General features: G+C 39.8%; 1 long non-coding RNA gene across 1 annotated transcript; it reads right to left on the minus strand.

Moving 5' to 3' along the window:
- Positions 1-2,026: 2,026 nt before the first annotated feature.
- On the minus strand, positions 2,027-5,830 carry LOC140038253 (uncharacterized). Its single transcript, XR_011842067.1, has 2 exons — positions 5,204-5,830; positions 2,027-4,963 (listed from the first exon to the last, which is right to left on the minus strand). It is a non-coding gene; the product is annotated as an uncharacterized lncRNA (long non-coding RNA).
- Between the last annotated feature and the right edge of the window lie 5,395 nt (positions 5,831-11,225).

Raw genomic sequence — 11,225 nt, forward strand, 5'->3', positions numbered from 1 at the left:
TTGTTTTCCTTACAGGAAACCACTTTTGGGGCTAAGATGTTTTGACGCACGAGTCGAGCTAGTTTTATTATATTTTTGTAAAGCTCCTCGATAGTGGGAAAACCCTAAATGTATTTTGATCTAATTATCTTCTTTTGTTCCGTAAATTACAAACGTATGTGTATAAAACTGTTTACCCTGATCATGTATCCTATTTGGATTGGAAATGTTTTCCCGAGTCACATGGCCATATCTGTATTCGTTGGGCTCCTGGCTGGGTGGTGATGTGGCAACCACTATTCATTGTGGTGTTGATTTTCGCTTTGCCATTTGGTGACTCTGAATCGCTTGAACGCGCTATTACCTTCCTGAACGTTTTGATTTCTTTTAACGGCTCGACTGAGTCCCGGCGAGAGCTGGGCAGGCGGTCCGCTGAACCCTTTGGTTCGCCTTCGGGTGAGGTGGGGTTGTCACATCGGATGCCTTTTCTCTCTCTCTTTTCTTAGATGCAATTGTTCTTCATACACTTGTGTAGATGTCAAGGGTAAAAGAGTGATTTTGAGATTGTTCATAATGAACTTATACTTATTAGTAAATCCAATATGATCAGCCTGTCTATCATACTCCCAAGGATGCCCAACAAAACATGACTAGCATGCATAGAAATTACATCACATAAAACTTGATCCTTGTATTGACCAATAGAAAAAGCAATTAAAGCCTGTTTGGTCACCTTGACTTCCTCCCAATCATTTAACCAATACAATCTATATGATTTAGGGTGGTAAGTCCATGGAATGTATTTTTGCTCAATAAAATCAGCAGCTACACAATTAGTACAAGAGCCACTATCAATGATCATAAGACATACCTCATCTCCAATTTTGCATCTCGTATGAATGATGTCGGTTCGTTGGAGATCATCTTCTTGAGCTTGTGCATTGAGCACTCTCATGGTCATCATAGTTCAAGCTACGGGGTCCTCCTCTATCTCAACCATGTCATCATCTTTCCCTTCTTCTTCAAGCGGTGGCATGTCTGCATATTCCTCCTCTCCTTCGCTTTGCCACACCTCTTCTTCATTCAGGTACATGATGCTTCAGTTAGGGCATTGAGCCATGAGGTGGCCAATTCCTTTGCATTTGAAGCATGCCTTTGGCTGGTTGGTAGATGTATTTACCCCTGGAAGAGTCAGCCGCGGGCCTGGTTTAAAAGAATTTGCACTCGGATGGGAAGGTTGTTCCATCCGCTTGTTTTCCCTCTTTTTATTACCTTGCCTGGGCCACGCATTGGTTGTTGGCAATTGATTTCTTCTCCAAGGAGTGGAAAAGGATGTAGTGGATCGGCCACTAGGTGTTTTCATAGGTAGGGCTTGCTTTTCCACCTTCTCTGCATAAGACACCATTTGTTGAAGCTCAAAGTGGTCTTGAAGCTCAACCTTCTTCCTAATGTCAGGATTTAATCCATTAAGGAACCTCGCCATGGTTGCTTCCGGATTCTCTTGTACATTGGCCCTTATCATCGCTACCTCCATTTGTTTGTGGTACTCATCAACCGAATTAGATCCTTGAGTGAGTTGGAGCCGATTGTACAAGTCCGTGGTATATTGGAAGGGTACAAATCGTTTCCTCATCACTTGCTTCATTTCAGTCCAAGTGCCAATCGGTTGTTCCCTATTTCTTCTCCTTGTGGCACATACTTGCTCCCACCAAATAGATGCATAATCTTGAAATTCAATAGCCGCAAGTTTCATCTTTTTCTCTTCAGAGTAATTGTGAACTTCAAACACTTGCTCAACTCGCCTAACCCAATCCAAGTAAGGTTCAGGATCATTTTTCCCATGAAAGGTAGGCATGTTGCTCTTGATGGAAGGTAGGCATATTGTCATCGGTTCTCTTTCCCCCCTTTGGTTTTTCCTTGATCGAAGTGAGGTGTTAGAATGGTATCCCTCATCATCTGCATCATGATCAGCATTCTGAACACTGTCGCGCCCCACTTTTCGATCGTCGAATGTATGATGTGTGAAGTGTGGTGTGAACGTATGCAAAATAAAAGTAAAGGCCATGGGACTTTGGAAAGCGACGATTTGGCCAAAAAAATAGTTTTAAAAAGGGTTTTGAAATGAAAAGTTTGGAGTCGCCACTTGGTAATGGTTTAAGGTGTACCAAGTCACCCAAGAATGAGTTTTAAAGTCAAGTAGTAATAAACCCTTTTTAAAACGACTCCTAGTCTACGTAAACCAAAGAAAAAGGTTCGGGAGTCACGTTTGACAAAGGGGAAGGCAAGGATAGAATCCAAGGCACCCCTTTGACCTAGCCAAGGCTAGTTGCGTTGATTTAATCAAAGATTTTCTTGTTTTAACCAAAGAATTTATTACATTTGAGTGCCCTACATGAATGCAAACCCTAGACCTAGGGGAATTGGGGGAAATTTCCCTTCAAAGGTTGAGTGGTGCCAATCACATTAATTGTGAAGCCCAATATTAATCCTTTGAAGAAGTCACGAATAATGCAAGTGGGATGCAAATGAATGAAATGCATGCGTGCAATGTGAGGACATGAGTTTGAAAAAGTAATAAAAGAAAATAAATATGTAAATGAAAGTGTGCACGTGAGTGGGCAATGTACGGTATGTGAAATGGTAATATGAAGTGCATGTGTGCAAGTAATGATAAAAGTGTTCGTGTGCAAGTGAAGGTAAAAGGGTTCGTGTGCAAGTGGAGACAAAAAAGTGTTCGTGTGCAAGTGAAGGTGATAAAAAGGTGCATGTGTGCAAATGAGACAAAAAGTGAAAGTGTAATGATAGAGTGGATTGAGAGTGCGTGAGCCTAGGGAATTCATGCATATTGGGTACGGGAGACCTAAATCGTGACTTGATTTTCCCTTTGATTAGAAGGCGAAACTAGCGTGCTAAGGCTATCGAGTAGCCACACTCGCTCGTTTCCCTTTTCAAGAGGGGACTCTCAAGCAAAATGAACCCTATAGCTAGTATGGGATGCAAAACCTAAGAATGAGGGGAAAGGGGGTTCGAGGAGCATGCCAAGTGATAAAACTAAGAAAAAATGCATGATATGTGGTGCACAGGCAAATAATGCATTAGTGAAAAACAAAGGAAAAATTCTATTGGGTCTAGCGTTGGACTAGCCCTTCCTATGAATTCCTAATGAAATAATGAACCACAACTAGCATTGGACTAGTGTGGTGACGTTCGTCCATCACATTCATTCATGCTATAGAAAGCGAGTAGACATGCCAAACACTTATAAGCACATAGCACATAACATTTAGCATGCTCGACTAGATGCAAAGCCCTAACAAAGCAAATTAACACGTAGTAACTAAGCATGCAAGACACATAAGACAATTAAAGCCCTAACTATTACATTTGCTAGCTAGGCACATGACTTCGATAGGTCTTCATTGAATGCTCCTCCAAACCCTATCTATTACATTAGGGAGACCCCACTACAATCTAAAAGGGGGAAAAGAATAAAATAATTAAATCCCTAACTATTACAAGCCAAGAGGTGTACACATACCCCATAATGAATAACTTAAATAAAAAGCAAAAGTAAGTAAAAAAAATGAAAAGAATTAAAGAAAGGCAAAGAAAGCAAAGTAGACAGGCATATTCACATAACACGTAGGAGCACGTAGGAAAAAATAAACTCAAGAATATAGAAGTTACCTCCCTCGCAACGGAAATCGAGTAAATGAGATATTAGCTTCAAAACAATAAAAAGGTCAAGGTACCAATTTATTTGGCAAATAATCACAAAGGATAAAAAATAAGCATGAATTTGAATCAATTAAATCATGTCGACAATTCACATTTAAGAAGTCAAGAGAAGAAAGGACCTGATTGCAAAGATTGACAAAGTTTGGAGGTCAAAATTAAAGAAAAATAAAGTTCAGGGACCTATTTGCAATTAAAGCAAGGACCGAATTAAAAGAAGTTGAAAATGTCCAGGGCCACAATACAATTAGGGAGAAATTCAGGGACTGATTTGCAAAATCGTTTTCTGGTTTCTTAATGGACCAAGCCATTGGGCCATTTCCTTTATTTGTTTGGGCCAAAGCCTTACAAGCCCAACCGAAAATCCAAAACAAAAAGGGAATGGGCCATCTTCACCTTTCTTGGGCCAAGATAACTTGACCCAATCGAAAGTCCAAGGAAAACAAGTGGGCTAGTATAATATTTTGACCCAAACATTAGCCAACCAAAAAGATGGGCCTTGACCCTCTAGCCCGAACCAAAAAACCAAACAAAATAAACTAAAACGACTTTCTTAAACCCAAACAAAAATAACCTCTTAGCCCAAGGCACTTGTTTCATTAAACCCAACATGATAAAATCAAAATAAATTATTGAACCACAATTAGAACCTACAAACAAGAATTAATCTAGTAAAAGGACTATTCATGCTTATTAGAAGATGATTTAAATCTAGAAGGGAGAAACAAACGCACTTTTTCCACTTTTCGGGTCATATCAGAACAAGGGGAAGCTGAGGGGTTAAAATGCAACAAGAGCAGGGACCTAATTGAAGGACTTATGAAGGTGTTGGAGGAAAAATTATGAAGTCCTAAAATTCTGGGGTTAAATCATAATGGAAAGGGAAATTGAGGGACTGGAATCATGAATTTAATCAAGCAATCCTCTTCTTCCCAAATTGGCTCAACGTTCGCTGCTATTTCATTCCTCTTTGCAACCAGAAAATTCAACTTCGGACTCCAATCAACAAAACAAAACAAAAGCAAAACAAATGACTCTCACATGAATCCCCTCGCACGCCATTTTATGTCATGAATTTAAATCCATACAAGAGGAACACCAAACAAACGAGAAGCGGAGCAGATTGCCAAAACAAACGGACGCCCAAACAAACCCATTCGAATCAATTATTTTGACAAGCATGAAACAGTCGAACGTATATAAATCAGAAATTAATCCATTCTTCAGGCCGAACTTTCATTGAAGCATTCTGTCGAACAACAAACAGCCATTAAAAAACTTCACCAATTTCTCGCCCAATTGACATGAATCAGCACCCAAAATTTCATCAAATGCAAGAAAACTCCAGTCCAATCGACATTCAAAGCATACATACTTCCAATTAGTGAATAATTCAACAGAGAAATGGCTACAAGCCACAACGTGAAAAATAAAACACGCTTCGAAAACTTACATGAAAACTGAAATTTGAAGGATGATGGTGGCTTACCGTTTGTTTCTTGGTAAAAATTTTGCGGGTGCTGATGTCGGATTTGGTTGCTTGGGCGGGCGGTTGGCCACTTGTTTGTGCCGGCAGAGGGCGGAGCTTGAACTATGATGGAAGAAGCGATGAAGCTGGCGTCGCGCGTGACGGAAGAGGGCGGCAACAGCTTCCCGCGAACGGCAGTTCCAGCTGCTCTGCTTCCTCAGTCGCAAGCTCTTTGTCCGCTGCTATCCTCTCTTTCTCTGTTTCTAATTTTCCCAGCTTTTCCCTTCATCCGCCGCCCTTGATTTTTCTCCTCCTTTTCTGATTTTTCCTCCTCGGCTCTCCACTCTCTCGGCCCTCAACCGCAGCCGTTCTCCCTTTTCTATTTTTTCCACTCTAGCTTCTCCCAGCCGAAGCCTTCTTCTCTTTTCAGATTTTTAGCCTTCCCCCCAGCCGTTCTTTTTCTCCTTTTTTCCGCTATCTCTCCGCTGTTTTTCTTAGCCCACAGACTCTCCCCAGATTTTTCCCTACTCTCCCCTCCTTTTTCGATTTCGTTTTTCCTCTCCCCTTTCCTCCGAAGCCCCCTCCCTGTTTTTTCTCTCTTTTTGGCCGTCAGCCTCCCCTTGGCCTCCACCAAGTGTGTTTGACACCTACCCCTATACACTTGTCCTATAATTCTTTAGACACTTGTCTAATGATTGTTGTGTACACTTGTTCAACATGCCCACTTCCACCTATTTTGCCATTTTCATTTTTCTTCAAAAATCAATGAATGATAAATTAACAATTTTCAAACCAAATTTAAGAGAATTAAGGCCACTTTTATCATCTTACAAAAATAAAAATGATGAATCTAACCCAATTAAATTAAAAAAAAAAAAAAAATAATAATAATAAATAATAAATGATAAAGATGAAATTTAAAAATAATCAAAATTTGGTGTCTACAGTTTGCCCCTCTTTGTCTGAGTTTTGGAAAAACTTGAGACAAAGAAGTAGACACCAAAACTTACCTGTGTTATTCAGCTGCGAATTACTCAAACGATGGGGACTGACCCCTGACGGGTAATTTTAAAATCGGGACTGACCCGAGATAGAAATTTAAAACGGGGCTGACCCGAGCAGGAATTTAAAACGGGACTGGCCCGAACAGGAATTTTGAAATCGGGACTGACCCGAACAGGAATTTCAAATTGGGATAGACCCACGGGATAGACCCGGACAGAAATGTAAAATTGGGATAGACCCACGGGATGTTGTGAAGTTGGCGGCACGAAATCCAGGCCCAACGTGATTTTTGGAATGTTGGTGGCACGAAATCCAGGCCCAACTTGATGTTTGTGAGGTTGGCGGCACGAAATCCAGGCCCAACTTGATTTTCGGAATGTTGGCGGCACGAAATCCAGGCCCAACTTGATGAAGTGATGTTGGCGGCACCAAGTCCAGGCCCAACGAGATCTTTGAAATGTTGGCGGCACGAAATCCAGGCCCAACGTGATGATGTGAAGTTGGCGGCACGAAAAACCAAGCCCAACGTGATAAAGTGAAGTTGGCGGCACCAAGTCCAGGCCCAACGTGATAAAGTGATGTTGGCGGCACCAAGTCCAGGCCCAATGAGATCTTTGAGATGTTGGCGGCACCAAGTCCAGGCCCAACGTGATCTTTGAAATGTTGGCGGCACGAAATCCAGGCCCAACGTGATGATGTGAAGTTGGCGGCACCAAGTCCAGGCCCAATGAGATCTTTGAGATGTTGGCGGCACCAAGTCCAGGCCCAACGTGATCTTTGAAATGTTGGCGGCACGAAATCCAGGCCCAACGTGATGATGTGAAGTTGGCGGCACCAAGTCCAGGCCCAACGTGATAAAGTGAAGTTGGCGGCACCAAGTCCAGGCCCAACGTGATAAAGTGATGTTGGCGGCACCAAGTCCAGGCCCAACGTGATAAAGTGAAGTTGGCGGCACCAAGTCCAGGCCCAACGTGATAAAGTGAAGTTGGCGGCACCAAGTCCAGGCCCAACGTGATAAAGTGAAGTTGGCGGCACCAAGTCCAGGCCCAACGTGATAAAGTGAAGTTGGCGGCACCAAGTCCAGGCCCAACGTGATTTGGAATGTCAAGAGAAGGGGGGAACAGAATGATGCGCGGCGTGCATTGGAGCTTCGCCCACAAGAAATCAAATTTGATTTTTCAAGAAACAAGAATTTGAACTTGATTTTTGACTTTTTGATTTGATTTTTGGTTTTTTCTCTTTTTTTCTTTTTCCCTTCTTTTTTCCCTTTTTTCAAAAATTTTAAAAAAAAATAATTTGCCCCAAGTGTAGTGTCCATTTTTCCTCCTCTTTCTTCGCTTTCTTCGGCATCGGCTTCCCACGTTGTCAGATGCTTTTCATCGACTTCAACTGTGAATACCTGCACAGGGCTTACGTGCACTCAAATGAGCATGACTGATTTGAAAAAATGCATTATTTTGATTCTTGGACGAAATCCTCAATTGGACTTAAAAATATTTGCCCCTGTGTGGGCTTATTTTGCGAAATTTTGCAAATAAAAATTTTGCCCCAGTTTGGGCCCATTTGATTGCAAAAATTGGTTTAGATGATTTCCCATTTACTTGAACAAAGAAAAACCGCACTTTCTAAAATTTAGAAAAGAGTGCACATACAACAATGTGAAGAAACTTTAATCGTCAAGTTTGAACTCATGCAGAAATTTCATGATGAATTCCTCGAAATAACACCAAATTTAAGAAGATTTCTTCCTTACTTTTAGCATTGGTGCTTAGGGTAACGGGTCACCACTTTTGGTTGGCTCATCTTTTCAGAATCAATCAAGTGACTTTATTTTTGAAATGGCTAAGGAAATGGGAGATAAGAATCTGTCTCATTTTCGTGCCCCAGTTGTATGTAATCCATTCAATGTCACATCTTAGTGAAAGCAAAGAGTTTGCTACCCTTATCTTCAAGAAAACTTAGTCAACATACAAGCTTTCTAGGCTTGTAACGTATGGACAGAAGTGATAGCTAAACATGTGGAAACGGGTTATGCCCTTATGATCACAAATGATTTGATGAATTTCTTATGAGCATGATCCTCACTTTGGATTGTCATGAAAGAATAAGTCAACGATGGACTTTATTAGCTTGTAATTTGGCTTGAAAACGATAGTTTAAGACTTTCAAGGATATTGCACCATAGATCGCATTTTTCCAAAATTGCCCCTATTTTGAAATCAAAAGATCTCAGACTTTGTTTGCATTTTTCTCATCACTCACCGGAGACTTCAGCGTCGAATTTTCTGCATTTTCTTGCATTTACTTTTCTTGCTTTGCTTTTTGCCTCTTTTCCAAAAAGACCCTCGAGCTGATGGGTTTTCACATGGTGAGTAGCGTCAACCTCATACTCAAGCAATTCAGAAATACAGCTAAAATTTTCCGGCATCAGAAATTTTCTTGACAGGGCCATTGCAAAGAACAGGAGTCAGGACTTTCGGCTTTGTAATGGGGTCAGGTGGGGTGCTTAGAAAAGTTAAGGCCTGAAAACGGATTTCAAAACTGGTTTGAAGAATCTGAGATCGCATTGTTGCGTCAACCCTATTTTAGGGTAAAATCAGAATTTGCCTCAGTTTTTGCTCAATTGAGGCTTTTCACTTTCATTTCCTTTTTCCTTTTGACTTTTCGGCCTTTTGCCATTCTTTTGAACTTTCACAAAATTTGCCCCAGTTTATTTTTGAACTGAGGTTCTCTTTTCTTCCTTTGTTTTTGATCTTGTTGTTTTTCACTTTTCACTTTTTGAAATTTTCTTTTCAACTCAAACTCGCCCCCAGTGTGGGGTTTGCGATTCTCAGGGGTTGCCAAACGACATAATTTATTCTGATGGCTCAAAAGGGATAACTAGGGATAAAGTGTTCGATTGGAAAAGAAGATGGCCTGACTTGTATTCCATTCCTTACAACAACTCTGAAAGGAAACTTTCGTTAATGCGAAATTTTTTGCATGTATCTGAATTAATTGACTGAGGAAAACCCTTGCTCATCCATATTTGTGAAACATAGGCGATTCACATGGACAAAACCCTTCCTTTTCTTTTTTCAAACTTGGAACCCAAGTGGAATCAAATTTCCCCAATTTGCAGTTCCCTCCTTATTCTAGCATTTTTGCTTTTTCCCTTTTCCCTTTTTTTTTTTTTTTTTTTTTTTTTTTTTTTTTGAAAATTCTCCAATCCCCCTCCCCAATGTGGGGTACGACCATGAGTGCATTAGAAAAGAACCACCAATTTTAGCTCAAAATGGGGATGCAAGGGGTGATCAGTGTTTAGGTTGTAGAAACGACGGCCAAAGCATCATTCTTACACCTCATGACAACCAAAGTAACGAAACGGTTATTGAAAATCCATTCCCCTATTTGAAAATTTTCCAATATAGGGTAGTGATCATTAGGGCTCTTATCTGAAACGAAATTATTCTTTTCATAGGCTCAAATGGGAGAGCAAGTGATAAAAATCTGTATAGATAGTGAAACAAATGCTCAAAGTATCACTCCAAATTTTCCAAACGAATAAGGATGATGCACATTTTTGCTTTCACTTAGATGTGATTGAATCGATTAAACACAATGGATATTTTCAAGCAAAGATGGCCCCAATTTGCGATTTATCAATCAATGTGACTGATTTTATTTTGGGGTTCAGTGAAGGAAAAAAGATATCTCATTGGGCCTTCTGAATGACCTCTTTTAATTCTGAACACTCTTATTGTGAATTTTCAGGTCGGAGGTTGAAAAAAAATCCCAATTTAGTCTTATTTCTTAAAATTCATCATGCAATCTCCAATGAATAAGAATAAAGAATGAAATGTACATAAATATACACAAAACAATGATTGTCCAAAAAGTTTATTGCTGAAAAAGTTTGAAACAAATTTTCTCATTCAATTACGATACAAGTGAGAAGAGAGAAACTTGTAAAGAGCTCCACATATACACTTTTTGTCTCCTTTTCAAATATACAAAATTTCCCTTTGGAAAACAATTACAACATCTATCAGAGGGTTTTCATCGTAGGATCCGCCCAAGAATCAAATAACACTTGTAATCTTCAAACTTTATTGGATTAAAATTATCATCAGATATAGAAGAACATTTTCGTCTTATTGAAATATTTTTATGAATGCAGGGGAGGGGGGAAACAAAAGAAAAATACCCCGAGTTAGTAGGCAAAACTGCAAAATCGGTATGCATGTCCTATGGGAGAACCCTTTTATGCCAAGGGTAGGCCTAGCATGAAAATGCAATCCTCCAGAGCAGGCACTATACAATACCTGATGGATCCAATCAGCTCATGGAGTGAAAAATAATTTTGAAAGAATTTGGTCAATTGGGGTGACGAGAGATTTGTCAAAATGAGGACAACGTCCGAATAGATTGATCACCTTTGATTTGCAAAACGCATGGGTTTGACCTTGACGAACTCCTATCGAAGAGATTGGAATTCGTTGATAAAATTTCTCAGTGAATTACGGGTCAAAAACCCTAATTGATCAAGTGATTGGATGCAATGGACGGTTTTCTTCAAAATTGACTAGATTTCCCAATTTGGAATTCGACATTGAAATCCTAATTGGTCAAATGAAATTGACAATTTATTGAAAATCGACCGGATTACCCTAAAAGGGAAATAGGTCAAAAAAACGGCTCGGTTGCCCTAAAAATGGGTAAATTGGCCAAATGAATGAAATTGAATTTGATTTATTCAAAAATCGGCCGAATGACCCTAAAAAGGGTAAATTGGTCAAAAGACCCTAAAAAGGGTAATTTGGTCAATTGAATTGATAATTTATTCAAAAGCGACCGAATGACCCTAAAAAGGGTAAATTGGTCAAAAGACCCTAAAAGGGTAAATTGGTCAAATGAATTGAATGAAATGAATTTATTCAAAAATGATTAGATTGAACTAAAATTGAATGAATTGGAAAAAAGTGGATTGGATAAGATGGATGATTTGTTCAAAAATCGATTGAATTATTCGCCCACTGGGTGGTTTCAAGAAATCATT

Source organism: Coffea arabica, chromosome 3e (assembly GCF_036785885.1).
Source record: "Coffea arabica cultivar ET-39 chromosome 3e, Coffea Arabica ET-39 HiFi, whole genome shotgun sequence".
Lineage (NCBI taxonomy): Eukaryota > Viridiplantae > Streptophyta > Magnoliopsida > Gentianales > Rubiaceae > Coffea > Coffea arabica.